The sequence below is a fragment of the Bos grunniens genome, chromosome 10 (assembly GCF_055505025.1).
Source record: "Bos grunniens cultivar Pamir isolate PY7600 chromosome 10, Bosgru_T2T1.0, whole genome shotgun sequence".
NCBI lineage: Eukaryota > Metazoa > Chordata > Mammalia > Artiodactyla > Bovidae > Bos > Bos grunniens.
Window position 1 is genome coordinate 85,395,853 of NC_141174.1, and position 15,205 is coordinate 85,411,057.

At 47.3% G+C, this 15,205-nt stretch overlaps 1 long non-coding RNA gene across 2 annotated transcripts; it reads left to right on the forward strand.

The window, feature by feature from the left end:
* The first annotated feature begins 9,780 nt into the window (after positions 1 to 9,780).
* On the forward strand, positions 9,781 to 14,451 carry LOC147365247 (uncharacterized). 2 transcript variants are annotated; one of them, XR_015133753.1, is made up of 3 exons: positions 10,026 to 12,104; positions 13,402 to 13,515; positions 13,689 to 14,451. It is a non-coding gene; the product is annotated as an uncharacterized LOC147365247 (long non-coding RNA). The 2 variants fall into 2 exon arrangements; XR_015133752.1 differs by lacking the exon at positions 13,402 to 13,515 and having other exon boundaries at positions 9,781 to 12,104.
* The last annotated feature ends 754 nt before the right edge of the window (positions 14,452 to 15,205 follow it).

A 15,205-nucleotide genomic window follows, 5' to 3' on the forward strand; every position in this document is an offset into this window, starting at 1 on the left:
GAGGAAGAACCCACTCACTCTCAGAAGGGGTCACCTGTGCGCCATCCTGGGCAGGCTTGGACCACCAGCTCCATGTTCTGTTTGGGGCTTGGCATTTGGGAAGATTCCTTGTCCTGAGCTCTCCTCCCAGTTCAGGGAAGAAAGACTTGAAAGTAACATTTCTGTCATATGAGTGCATTTGTAAAGGAAGATGTGTAAAGGAAGAAAGGGTCCCCAGGGTGGGAGAAGTCCAGTAGCATCTCAGTGGCTGCACCTGTGTCAGATGTGGGGGAGGAAGTACTGCTCTGGGAACCACAGAATCCCACAGGTCTGGGTGAATGAGACCTCCACCGAGTGCCTCCTGCCCTTTGGCCTGAGTTCTTTCCCCCAAGGAAAGGAGAACTAGGGCCAGATCTTTGTTTCTTAAGCCAAGACTGCAGACCCCTTAAATGGCTGTGGTCTTTATTGAAGGCAAAAGGGTGAAGGAAAAGGGGAGGGTTTGGGGTGGATCTGGGGGCTAGAATGTGAGGGAGGCACAGCTGGCAGAGGGGCCAGTGAAAGGTGGACAGGATGTGCCAGGGTCCAGACACCTCCAGGGGCCATCCAGTTCCAAATTTCATGAATCTACCTTCCAATCCAAGTAGTGTTAACTTTTATCATTGTCTATGGCAATAACAACAGCTACATTCATCGCTAGTAGGTGCCAGGCAGTATTAAGCATGTTGTATAAAAAAGTAGTAATTAGTAGCTTAGTCGTGTCTGACTCTTTGTGACCCCATGGACTGTAGCCTTCCAGTATCCATGAAATTCTCTAGGCAAGAATACTGGAGTGAATAGCCATTCCCTTCTCCAGGGGATCTTCCTGACACAGGGATCGTAAATGGGTCTCCAACATTGTTGGCAGATTCTTTACCGTCTGAGCCACCAGGGAACGTCACCTCATTTTATTTTCATGCTGTCTCAATGAAGCAGGATGAATGTCCCCATTTCACAGCTGAGTAAACAGGTTAGGAAACTTGCCCAGCATCACACTTTAACTAGTATTACCAGCAGAACTGGAAATGAAACCCAGAAGTTGTATAGGTCCAGGGACTTTAATCCTGGTTGGATTTCTGGGAGTTGGGCTCTGGTATAGAAAGCCTGGAACACAGAGGTAAGGAAAAACCCACCCTTAGCTCTGGAAACTTGTTCTAACACCATAACAAGGTAGCAAAGAGAGGGCTATGGGAGTTCCAAGCAGGGCTTGGGGAATCCAAGAAGGCTTCCTGGAGAAGAGGGATTTAAACTGTACCTTGAAGGAGAGGGGTTTCAAGAGTAGTCTAGAAAGACAGCAGGGCTTCTGGAGAACGCTAGGTGGGAAGTTTGCGGAAGGTGGGGTATTTTGGTTGGAAGATGATGGCTGGAAAGCTAGGTTGAGGCCATACGGATGGTAGTCCTGAATGCTGAGGCAAGAGCTCGAAACAAAGTAATGGAAAGCGGACTGGAGACTCGACAAGTTTTGCATGTTAATTCTGTGCTGGAGGAAAACTTGGAAAATGGACAGACACTGACAATACAGGTAGTTTAAATAGGGCTGTGAAAATTTAAAAAATATTGTGAAGTGTTTTGGTTTTGATCTTGTGAAGCAGCTGAACATCCTTATCTTGGAGATCTGAACAAACCTCTAAGAGCTGGGTTGGGAAGGTAATTGACAACTCCTTTCAACTTCTTGGATTTCCTCTCTGCAAAACCTTTCCAAATGACAACCAGAACTCATTTGGCTTCTCAGCCTATGCGGAAGTCCTTAAAATGCTCATTCATTTGTGAAGAACTGGGGGCTCCTGGGTGGAGGGAGACAGCTCACCCTGAAATGGTCCTCACTTTTCACGGGCCACTTGACTCCTTCATTTTCAGCGACAGCGATTTACACTGCTGGTTTGCCTAGAGTCACCCGCAAATGTCCCAGTCCCTGATGCCACTGTGGCTGCAGCTCCAGCTTCAGGCTCAGGTTTGCAACTGGCAATTGGCTGAGCCACCCAGCCAGGGTAGAGGGAGGGCAGGGCGCTGATGACCTGGATGGGGCCTTGGGCTCCAGTCCTGCCTCTCTTGTCACAGTCTCACCGGCAAGTCCGCGGCTGTCTCTCTGCGCCACTGTCTCCTCACTGCAACCCACGTGAGGGCCTGCCCTGGATCAGCCCTTCTGGAGACAGTCATACTCATCCCCTCTCAGAAGGCATCATCCTGTCTGAACATCCTTTGCTATTAGTCAGTGAGTATTTCCTTTAAGTCGACTCACCTTTTAAAACACACCAATTCATGTCACTCTACCATTTCTGTAAATGATGCATCATTTGCTATAAACGGACAGTTAAGTTAGCTGTTAAAAGAGTGAATGTTCACCCTCATGCCTCCTAAAGATCAGTGGACGTGCCTGCTCGAGGCGTGAGTGCATCCCACGGAGCGAAACCCCCATCCTGGAGCCGAGGCAGCCCTTCATACACAGTGTTCCCAGAAACACCTGGAGAACTTACTAAACACAGGTTCTGGGACTTCCCTGGTGGTCCAGTGGTTAAGAATCTGCCTGCCAATGCAAGGGACACGGGTTTGACTCCTGGTCTGGGAAGATTCCACATGTCACGGGGCAACTACCGGAGCCTGTGTGCCCAGAGCCTGTGCTCCACAACAAGAGAAACCACGGCAATGAGAAGCCTGTGCACCTCAACGAGAAGCATGCGCTGCTCCCTGCACCTAGACAAAACCCGTGCAGCAACAAAGACCCAGCACAGCCAAAAATAAATAAACAAATAGGGACTCAGACTCAGGAAGTCTGGGGTGGGGCCTGAGGCTCGGCCTTTCTAACAAGCTGTCAGGTCCCAGTTTCAGATACCCCACTGTAAAAAAATGAGGGTTCACGGGGCTTTCCAGTTCTCATGTCCTAGGGTAGGACAAGAATGTCAACAGAAACAAAGCAGCGGATCTTCTTGAGAACGTTTGCAGTGAAATGCAAAGCCCCATAGCCAAACTTAGAAGCAAAGCCTGAATAGGAACAGAAAACTCAGAGAGATGTTATTTCTTCTTTTCTCCTAAATATATGTTTAGTTTATCTTTATGCGCTTAGAACTAGTTGTCTCTGCTCATAGCTTCAGGGATTAAACAGCTGTGACTGTCTTCACACCTCCCACCTTTACTTAGAGACCTGAGTATAGAACACCATTAATGGGGACCTTGATTGTAAATCATGCCAGCCTTGCCTGCAGCCTGGGGCCTGGCTCTTGCAGAGAGACACAACCCTGGGGCTCTGGAGGCCCAACTGCTTGGGCTTTCCCCTTCTGTGACCTCCTGCCCAGCTCACAATCAGAACCACACACCAACCACTGACTCACTGCAGCTTCATGGTTCATCTCATGTTTTCCTAGGGGCGGGGAGTCATAAGCTCTAGTAGTACTTGGTGTATGTGTGGGGGTGTGTGGGGTGCTTGGAAAGCGGAGAGGGGAGCAAGGCTGCTCCTCAGGGACCCATACAGGGCTGAGGCCATGGCAGGCCCTTGACAAACATCTGAGTCCAGGAAAGAAAGAGAAATTGACTTGGTGGCAAGTGTGGAGGAGGCTGTCTTCATGGCTCTGCGGTGACTGGTACGGATTGCTCTTGCACTCAGGCTGAATAACAAAGCTCCTGCTGCACGCCAAGCTGTGCCCTACCTGAGTCAGTCCCTGAGCCCAGATAGCATCCCTCCCTTCCCGGCAGTGGCAGGTCATGCCACCCAGCAATTCCTGGCCTCCCTGTAGAATTCAGTGCCTCTGGTGTGCTTGAGATGCTGAGAATGGAGGGCAAAGCCAGGACCTGGGGGTGTTTAGGGAGGATTGCTGGAGGGGCTTGAAGGTTGTGTGCTGAGCAGAGGCCTGACCAGAGATCCGGGGCAGTGTTCACACTGAGCACCAGGAGGGGGTTGTAAAGGCACCCCCACCACCCCGTGCCGCTCTGAGCCCCTGGAATGGTGATTCTCTGATGTTTTGTATCCTCCTACCGGTCTCCCACCTCCCTCTCTCATTTAGTCTGTTCTGGACTGGATAGAGGAGAGGCGCAGTGTGGATTTCTTGCGTCCTGAGAGGCACGGGAAGGGTTGCCTTTCTTCCATTTCCAAGGCTGTGAACAGAAACATGAGTTCATATACAGAGAAATGAATCCAATCTCTCACATCAGGCCATGGTTCTCTATTGCTTGCAGAATGAAGTCAAAAGCTCCTACACCCTGTAAGGGGCTGATTCAGGATTTGAATCTGTCTCTGGTTCCAGACCCCAAGAGTGTCTGTCTTCCCACAGGTGAGGCTCTGTAGTCTGTGAGGACTGTAAGTGTATAGCTGCCTTCTGAACTTGGGCCATGAAACAGCTCTGTTAGGGGAGTAGCTCTCCCATAAGACTGGGGCTCTGGGGCATCAGGACATTTGCATCCTGCTTCAGGGACTTCCCTTGTGGCTCAGAGGGTAAAGCGTCTGCCTACAATGCGGGATACCCAAGTTTGATCCTTGGGTCGGGAAGATCCCCTGGAGAAGGAAAGGGCAACCCACTCCAATACTCTTGCCTGGAAAATTCCATGGATGGAGGAGTCTAGTAGGCTACAGTCCATGGGGTCTCAAAGAGTCGGACACGACTGAGCGACTTCACTTCACTTCAGGGAGGTGAGGAAGAACGGGAAGAGGAAGCCAGAAGGTGAAGCCAGCCCAATTATCACAAGACCCTGTTACTGGCTGTCTAGTGGCAAGCCCTGCAAAGCCCCAGTCAGTCTTCACAGAGCTTTCATATCATGATGGTGGCTCTTATATTGAGTCCCTAGACCATGACAGGTGTTTGACATGCTTTCGTCACTTCAGTTCTCCAACAGTCGGGTGAGGTGCATTTTGCTAGGTTCAGTGTTCAGAGAAGGAGACTGAATAATTGAACACAGACCTGTATAGAGTTCAAGTTCAAGTGTTTGCTGTCAGGACCTCCTGCCTTTCTTATTTGCAGCTTTGATAACTGTGGGAGATAGACATCACCAGTCCCAACTTATGATGCTGTAATAGAGCTCAGAGAAGTGAAGTGATTTTGCCTTGTAGGTAAATGACAGAGCTAAGACCCAACACCATTCTCTGCACTTTGCCCAGGATTTTCCCTTCATGCTAGCTCAGTGATTCTTCAGGCTTTTATGGCTTATATGCTCTCGAAGGATTTGCTCTTATGATTGAAACCAGCCTGCACTGGGCATCTAGAGGTCAAGGTCTCAGCCTGACTCTACCAGTGGCTGGCTATGTGACAGCAGCAAGCCAGCTTCTCTCCATGGGCTGTGGTGCCCTTCAAAGTTTCTTCCAGGTCTAGAATTCTGGTCTCTCTTTACACTACAAATATAATACACATTTGTTATGAACATGTTCAACAACATAGAAATATGAAAAGTCAAACAAATAAAAAACCCAGCTCATCATCTTCTTACCATTGTTAGAGGCAGAAGTTGTTAATAGTTCAGTATGTTTCCTTCCAAATGATTTTCTCTCTCTCTCTCAAAATAAGCACATGTAAGTTTTATTAACCTAATAAAAATTTAAAAATTGGTTTTGTACTGAAAAATATATTTCAGTGATCTTCCTGTGTCATCCTATATAGATCTACTTTATTCTTTTTACACAATATATCTTGGACTAATTTTTTTTTATCAGGTCTTTCCCTTCCTTTTCAAATGGTAGTTTGTTTTTTGTTTTTTGTATCATGGGTAAGGATAATTTATTTGGGCATTTACATTATTTTTAGGCTTTTCTTGGCTATAATAAGCAATGGTGAAATGAACATCTTTATACATATATTCTAACTCACATGCAGATGTATATCACTTAACGTGAGTTTTTAGAAGTAGAACTGCCAGATCACAACACACATATTTAAAACTTTGAAAAATGCTGCCAAAATCACTCTCCATAAAGGCCAATTGACCTTTCTCTCCAGAAGGCAGGGGGCAGCCCAAAGATGTCTGCATTTGTCCCGTCTGAGACAAGATCGGCAGGAGCAGGTATTCTGGTGCCCATGGGAAGATGGGACGGCAGCTCTAAGAGGACGGTGGGTGTTTTGGGGTCACACAGGAGCTGGGGGCAGAGATGGAAGCGGAGCCTCTGTGCCCCAGATCCTGAATCTAAGAGCTCTGCAGCCCTGAGGGGATGGCTGATGGAACAGGCTGTGACTCTGAGGTCAGAATTCCTGTGTCTGAATTGTTGCCATGCAACTTGTCACTGCTTGCACTTTGACCAAGAAACTTAATCTCCTCGAACTCAGTTTCTTTCTCCTTGAAGTGGAGATGGCACCACTGTGAAGGAGGGACTGTCATGGGGATTCAGTGAGAATTTCTGTAAGGATCTGGCCCCAAGATAGTGCTCTCTATAACCTCCTCCCTTCCAGAGAGTTGGGGGCCAGGGAACTTTGCCATACTCTAGAGTACTTTTATATTCATCCAAGAAGGTAACTAGGGGCTTCCTAGGGGGCACTAGTGTCAAAGAAGCTGCCTGCCAATGCAGGAGATGTAAGAGATGTGGATTAGATCCCTGGGTCAAGAACATTTCCTGGAGGAGGGCATGGCAACCCACAGTATTCTTGCCTGGAGAATCGCATGGACAGAGGAGCCTGGAGGGCTACAGTCCATAGGGTCGCAAAGAGTCAGACACGACTAAAACCACTTAGCAAGAAGGTAACTAAGGATTTATTGCCCAGTCACACATAACTCAAAATATTGTTGCTGAATATTGTTGAAAAGATTTGCAATTCAAAAGGACTTTTTTAAAAAATGTAGAAATGAAAAAAAAAAAAGTTCTTTTTTGATACAGTGAGACCTGATACTGTGGCCCTGAGTGTCAGCAGGAGAGCTCAGAAAGACTTTTAATTGTTCCTGATACAATTATGAAAGTGATTGCAGCAGAGGCCAAGTGGACACTCAGCTTAACACAGTTGTAGAGGCAAATTCATTTCTCCATGGGTTCACCAGAGGGTCATCCCATTATTTGTAAATTTAGAGTGCTTTGGGGATGCAGGATAATGGGGAAAGTGGCAGAGTGTTTCAAAAACAATTATTCTTTTCCCTGTGTCTGAGCCTTTGGGGACTCCCCTCCCGCAGACTCAGAGCTTGACCGTGTGACTTGCTTTGGATGACAGAACATGAGCAAATGTGACAGAGACTTGAAAAGAACTTGAGTATTGGAGCTTGCCTTCTCTTGTAGTCTTGGGGCACTGAGTCCACCCTACACATAAGCCTGAGCTAACATGCTGGAGAGACTGCATGGAAAATACTGAAGTGCCCCCAGCTAACAGCTTGGCAATCACCAGACATTTGAATGAGGCCATCCTAGCTCATCCAGTGTCAGCCAAGCTGACCACAGATCAGCCAGGATGACACAAACCAAAATGGCCTAGGCAGCCCATAGAATTATGCAAAAAAAAAAAATTTTTTTTAATCTATTAAGTTTGGGGATGGTTTATTATATAAGCAAAGCTAACTGAAGATATTTATGAAATGAGTATCTGGGTGAACTAGACCATTCAAGTATGACCTAAATCAAATCCCTTACGATTATACAGTGGAAGTGACAAAGATTCAAGGGATTAGATCTAATAGAGTGCCTGCAGAACTATGGACGGAGGTTTGTGACATTGTACAAGAAGCAGTGATCAAGACCATTCCCAAGAAAAAGAAATGTAAAAAGACAAAATGGTTGTCTGAGGAGGCCTTACAAATAGCTGAGAAAAGAAGAAAAGCTAAAGGCAAAGGGGAAAAGGAAAGATATACCCATTTGAATGCAGAGTTCCAAAGAACAGCAAGGAGAGATAAGAAATCCTTCCTCATTGATCAATGCAAAGAAATAGAGGAAAACAATAGAATGGGAAAGACTAGAGATCTCTTTAAGAAAATTAGAGATACCAAGGGAACATTTCATGCAAAGGTGGCCACAATAAAGGACAGAAATGGTGTGGACCCAACCATGATGGTGTGATCACTCACCTAGAGCCAGACATCCTGGAATGTAAAGTCAACTGGGCCTTAGGAAGCATCATTATTAAAAAAGCTAGTGGAGATGATGGAATTCCAGTTGAGCTATTCCAGATCCTAAAAGATGATGCTGGGAAAGTGCTGCACTCAATATGCCAGCAAATTGGAAAACTCAGCAGTGGGCACAGGACTGGAAAAGGTCAGTTTTCATTCCAATCCCAAAGAAAGGAAATGCCAAAGGATAGTCAAACTACTGCACAGTTTCACTGATCTCACACACTAACAAAATAATGCTCAAAATCCTCCAAGCCAGGCTTCAACAGTACCTGAACTGTGAACTTCCAGATGTTCAAGCTGGATTTAGAAAAGTTAGAGGAACCAGAGATCAAATTGCCAACATCTGTTGGATCACAGAAAAAGCAAGAGAGTTCCAGAAAAACATCTACTTCTGGTTTATTGAATATGCCAAAGCCTTTGACTGTGTGGATCACAATAAACCGTGGAAAATTCTTAAAGAGATGGGAATACCAGATTGCCTTACCTGCCTCCTGAGAAATCTGTATGCAGGTCAAGAAGCAACAGTTATAACTGGACATGGAACAAGAGACTGGTTCCAAATCGGGAAAGGAGTACGTCAAGGCTGTATGATTGTCACCCTGCTTATTTAACTTACATGCAGAGTACATCATGCAAAATGCCGGGCTGGATGAAGCACAAGCTGGAATCAAGATTGCTGGGAGAAATATCAATAATCTCGGATATGCCAATGACACCACCCTTATGGCAGAAAACAAAGAAGAACTAAAGAGCCTCTTGATGAAAGTGAAAGAGGAGAGTGAAAAAGTTGGCTTAAAACTCAACATTCAGAAAACTAAGATCACGGCATCCGGTCCCATCACTTCATGACAAATAGATGGGGAAACAATGGAAACAGTGACAGACTTAATTTTTTTAGCCTCCAAAATCACTCCAGATGGTGACTGCAGCCATGAAATTAAAAGACACTTGCTCCTTGGAAGAAAAGCTATGACCAGCCTACAGAGCATATTAAAAAGCAGAGACATTACTTTGCCAACAAAGGTCCGTCTAGTCAAAGCTATGGTTTTTCCAGTAGTCATGTGTGGATGTGAGAGTTGGACTATAAAGAATGCTGAGTGCCAAAGAATTAATGCTTTTGAACTGTGGTGTTGGAGAAGACTCTTGAGAGTCCCTTGGACTACAAGGAAATCAAATCAATTCTAAAGGAAATCAGTCCTGAATACTCATTGGAAGGACTGATGCTGAAGCTGAAGCTCCAATACTTTGTTCATCTGATGCAAAGAAAAGACCCTGATGCTGGGAAAGATTGAAGGTGGGAGGAGAAGGGGATGACAGAGGATGAGATGGTTGGATGGCATCACCGACTCAATGGACATGAGTTTGGGTGGATAGATAGGGAAGCCTGGCATGCTTCAGTCCATGGGGTCACAAAGAGTCGGACATGACTGAGTCACTGAATTGAACTGAACCTGGATGAAACAGCAAGAATCTCAATCTTAGGAGAACTAACCTTGTCTCAGTGCACTTAAAAAAAAAAAAAAAAAGTTTCAGAACCACGGACAGAGGCACAGGATAGGGCTGTATTTGAGCTGAGCTAATTGGGAAAGACCCTGATGCTGGAAGGGATTGGGGGCAGGAGGAGGAGATGACAGAGGATGAGATGGCTGGATGGCATCACCAACTCGATGGACATGAGTTTGGGTAAACTCCGGGAGTTGGTGATGGACAGGGAGGCTTGGCGTGCTGCGATTCATGGGGTCGCAAAGCGTCGGACACGACTGAGCGACTGAACTGAACTGAACTGCACTGAAGCACTTGCCAGACTCTGGAGCGAGAGTGAATACAGTGGCTCAGGGCAGGGGACACAGAAGTAGAAAAGGACCTGATAACAGGTGTTAGTGAGTCTTGCCAGACAGCTCTTAACACAGGAAATCCCTCAGTCCCAGACAAACCAGGACTGTTGGTCTGTTACCCATTTGCCCTGAGTTCAGGCAACTGGAGGACTGAGGGGCTAGAGGGCAGAAGAGGCAGGGGACTGAGCTGATGGCTCGCTGGGAGGTGACTTGGCTCAGTTTTCTAACTGCCTTCTCCGCCCTTTGTGCACAGTCTGGTGTACTATTAATTCCCTGGGGAAAGTCTGACTTCATGTGTAGGGAATCTTGAGTCTGCAATTTCATAATAACAATAATCCCTTGTTTTCAGTGGTGCTTAGACTTTGATAAATCCTTTCATAGTCACCTGTGATATAATCTGGCTTGATCCTTACAACCCTTTCTGAGAAAAGCAGAGCATCCAGGTATATTCACTTCATCCAGTCCTTTTCTCACCTCTTTTCCTTGAAGTGTGTGATCAGCAGATGGAGGAGAACCCAGGATTCAGGATTCCTGTGTCCTGAGACTTTCTAACTAGCTGAGGGCCCTAGGGTCCAACATCCAGGCACATAGGAAGGATTTTCTCACCTTTATGTTAAAACAGAAAGGTCAGGACTCCAGTCTTAAAATTCTTTCAAGCTCTGAGCTTCTATGAGTCTATAAAAGCTGAGGAACTCAAATCTTTTGTTCATTATATGGAATGCTATTTGGGGACCTCCTACATAGCTACCTGTTTTCCCGGCATTTGAGTCAGTAGGGCCCCTCCAAGTGAGAGGTGTGGGTGGTAATTTCCATTTGCTACGCATTCAGTACAGTCTAGATCTTAGAAACTGGATGGAGGGGCTGCATAGGAGTTTCACAGGCTCATGTGACCCACCTAAGGGAAGGGCAGGGGCCTCAGGGCCTCGGTGTTGATTGCATCCCAGGTCTTTCTCCCCATCTCTAAGTGCTTCCCTCTGCACACCAACTTCAGTCTCTCAGGCCAGTTTTCTCCATAAGGCTGGGGTCACATCTTCTCAGCTTTACTCCCAGAAAGGAAAAGGGTACCTTCCTTTATTTCATTTTGAAAATACTCTCGAAGGGGCCCCCAGTTGACCTGGCTGGATTGTGTGCCCACTCCTGTAAGCCAGACAGGTGGGACCACTGTGATGGGCCCCTTCTTTCAGAACTACATGGTTAGAGTTGCGGGAAGAACAGTTTCTTATAGACGGAGAGTCCTTATAAGGAGAGGACAAGAAGAGGAGACAGACGGAGAGCAGATGAAGCAGGTGGCACTCAAGGCAGAGTGTCTTCCCTGCTTTGGGCTGAGGAGCTGATGCAGAGAGCTCGACCACGCTGTCTGAGGTTTGACGACCTAGAAGCTGGGCAGAGATGTGAACCCGGCCGTCTGACTCTAAAGTCCATGGTCCCCCCACTGTTGTTTCTACCTACATTCCATTCTCATATGGTAGCAGGGGGATGGAGTCTGTGCCTCTGAAGGTTCTCTGAGATGGTTGCGCTGTGCTGGTTAGAGAGCCCTGGGCTGGGGACCAGGAGACAGTTGAGTTAGTCTTAGCCCTCTACTGTCTTGCTGTGTGACCTTGTGAAAGTCACTTTCCTTCTCCGAATTGCAGCATCTTCTCTGCCAAATGGGGATGATCATCTGAGGCCCTCCCATAGGCACTGAGGAGAGCTAATGAGATAATGCTGTGAATGAGCTTTCAAAAGCTGAAAAGCCCACACAGATGTGAGGATTACTCTTATGATCCTCGGCCCCACAGGATTAGCTTAAATTTATGGCAACAGGAGGGGTGGGGGCTGACAGAAACATCCAGATGTCTAGCAGCCTTGCTCAAACAACACAACACAACCTGCTTCGAGGGTGGCCCCCTGATTTATTTACTCATGCTGGGTGACTCACGCTGGGCTTCCTGACTCTTCCTTGAACTCCCTCTCGCCTGTCTCCACGATGCCCTGGGTCGGGGGCCATGGGGCCCTTTGATGACAGTGTGCAAGGGTAGTCACATGGTTTTGGTTTTCTCTTTTTTTTCCTCCCTTGGGCCAAGAAATGAGGACATTGAAATACTTCTTGGGACAGCTGCATCTTGCATGTTTATCTATTGTTTCCTGGGGGAGGAGACACTGGCTGTTGGAGCCATGAAGGATCAGAGAGCTCCGTCTAATTCCATAGGAGGCCAATGAGCGGGGAGGAGTCACATGAAAAGAGAACTCTTGGCAGAAGCTCTAGTAAACCCCGAGGTAAAGTGAAACTAAACAATTTTGTTTTTATCATGTAGAACTTCTCGGGGCCTTTAATATACTAATGAGCTTTGCTCAGCATCAAGGAGGGGATATAACAGCCACATTTCCCAATATCTACACATATGTGGGCTCCCCAGGTGGCTCAGTGGTAAAGAATCCACCTGCCAGTGAGGATGCAGAAGGCAATGGCACCCCACTCCAGTACTCTTGCCTGGAAAACCCCATGGATGGAGGAGCCTGGTGGGCTGCCATCTATGGGGTCGCACAGAGTCGGACACGACTGAAGCGACTTAGCAGCAGCAGCAGCAGCAGCCAGTGAGGAGACTTAGGTTAACCCCAATTTCAAGTCCACAGGGTTGCAAAACGTAGGACACAACTTAGTGACTGAGCATGCACACACACACACACACACACATACACACACACACACACACACACACACACACACACACACACTGGGTTGGCCAAAATGTTGGTTTGGGTTTTTCCATCATCTTATGAACATTTTTGCCAACCCAATACATATACACATACATTGTTGTTGTTATTGTTTAGTAGCTAAGTTGTGTTTGACTCTTTTGTGACCCTCCACGGACTGTAGCCTGCCAGGTTCCTCTGTCCATGGGATTTCCCAGGCAAGAATACTGGAGTGGGTTGCATTTCCTCCTCCAGGGGATCTTCCTGACCCAAGGATCTCCTGCGACTTCTGCATTGGCAGGCAGATTCTTTACCACTGAGCCACTTGGGAAGCCCACATATAAATATACAGATATATATATATACACACACACACACACATACACACACACACACACATATATAGGGCAGACTTGTTTTTCTCCCCCTGACAGAACAGTTTTGGGACTGGTGTCCTGCTGAACTCACCTTAGGAAACGTAATCCAGTATAGCTAACTGCACAGACAGGGACAGGGAGGCCCCAGACCGAGCGAGTAGGTGGAGCAGAAGCCCCACCCCCTGTCCTCTGTCTCCTGCCCTGGGGCTCTTCCCACAGCACCACCCTGCTCACATCTACCGCAGGAAACTATCTGCCGCTACAAGACGCCAGCTTGTTTAATTTGGAAGTGCCACTGGGCCCCTTGGAAAGCATAGAATGTGCACTTTCCGGGTAAAATACACAAGATAAGAGGGAGTGTGAGTGTGAGTGAGATCGGGAATGTTGGGTGTGGGGAGAATCTTTGGTTTTCATCTTCCCTGAAGGACCAGACAAAAGAAAGCGGAGTAAAATGGCCTCAGGGTAGAAACTGACATGCCGCTCATGCTTCTGGGCCATAGATTGCACACAACTGTCCATTCAACAGCTCCTTGGTGAGAGCCTGGCGTGTCCTCCAGGAAACCTGGCCCAGGCAGCCCGTGTCAAGTTGCAGAGCGACCTGGGAGCTCTCCAAGGTGTGTGCGTTCAGGCCCCAGTGAGTGGCACCTGGTGGGAGGGGGCTGTGGTCTGTGTCAAGAGGGCGATGATCACAGCTCCCATTATCAAGTACCTGCTGGGCCCCAGGTACTGTTGCAGCAGCTTTGCACCTGTTTACTCATCTACTTCTCACTTCATCTCTGTGATGCAGGTGCTGCTACTTCCAGTGCAAATTACGGAGGAGGAAAACAGAGCAAAGGTTAAGGAGCTTAAGAGAGTGAGCCAGGCTGGATTTCTCCCCTGCAGGTTGACTACAGAACACACACTTTTAAACCACAGCGTTCTACTCCCGCTATGGAGCACTGGGGAGCTCGGGAAACTGCTGTTCTGATTGGCTATGAAATCCACGGAGATGCTTATAAGATCAGAATATTAAAGCTGGGATAAGCCTCATGAGTCATTCAGTCCACTCCCTTCATCATAACTGATGAAGGACAGGCCCAGCGAGGATAACTGTCTGGTGAAGGTCAACAAATTTTGGCCCCGCCAGACAAAAGGAATTGAGCTTCCTGGCAACAGCTGCAAGAGTGGGAGGCTCCTTGCCCTGGGGTCAAACTCCAGCCATGCTGCCTTCCTCCGCACAGTATCTCTGAGCCTCTCTAGACCCTCCCCTACCCCATCTGTAACCTACGAAGATGTTCACTGACTCCCACACCAAACAGCCCCAGAGTCAGACTGCCTCCCACGCTGAAGAAGAGAACTGACCCTCTCAGCTGCATCTTCCCCATCCACGCCCATCTGTTGATCCAACTTGAAAAAGAAGAAAAAGAAAATGAAAATCACACCTGAGATGCTTTCAAATGATTTTTGAGATCAAGTAACTTCCTCAAAACATCATAAAGTGTGAAGATTCCTACATCAGTACCCCTTATCCATTAAGGGTCTTTCTAATTCAATAAACACGACTTCATGTCCTGGGCCCTCCCTCTTCCCTTCCCCCACTCTGGGAGGACATGGTCTGCTCCCAGGACAGCTTAAATTAAGCTGTGCAGGTTGATGGATCTTTAATCTTGCCAAACACATGTTGAGAAGAATAATACCAATTTTGTTTAGGAAACCAAGGGCCAAACTCAGCTGGAAATTAGCTCTTTGGGTAATCTCACCCCCTGTTCTGATCAAGGAGGCCATGTGGGTTTTAGTGGGGAACTCTCGAAGGCCCTGAACTCGTTGGGTCCAAGACAGGAGAGGGGGTAGAGTTCTCACTAGGGATCCCTGCCCCAAATCCCTTTGATTCTTCCCTTTCAGCACAGAAAGCAGCTCCAATCCAGGCTGCTTATGGATCAGAGCTAATCTGGATGTAATTCCCTGCCCAGCTCGCTGCACCCTTAGTGACACATAAGTACAGATTAAAGGGTTATATAAATGCAATTTTCTAATTAATCAGTGCAAATCTAGCTATTGCAGGGGACATAAATTTCAGCTTTTATGTGAGTGGTAGTCTTCTTTGAGTTTAGTTTACAAAATACAAGTCCTGTCCCCATGATTTCTATTGTACATAGCCATGGGGTGGTCCAGAGGTCTGACAATTCCCAGGAAAGTCCTCATACTGACCCCTAAATCCTCAGATTCTCAGCAGGAGAGTTTGGATCATGGACAATACACAACTTTGTATGGGGTGGAAAGAGGCTGGGCTTGGGGCCACTTGGCTCAGGTTCAATCCTGGCCTGA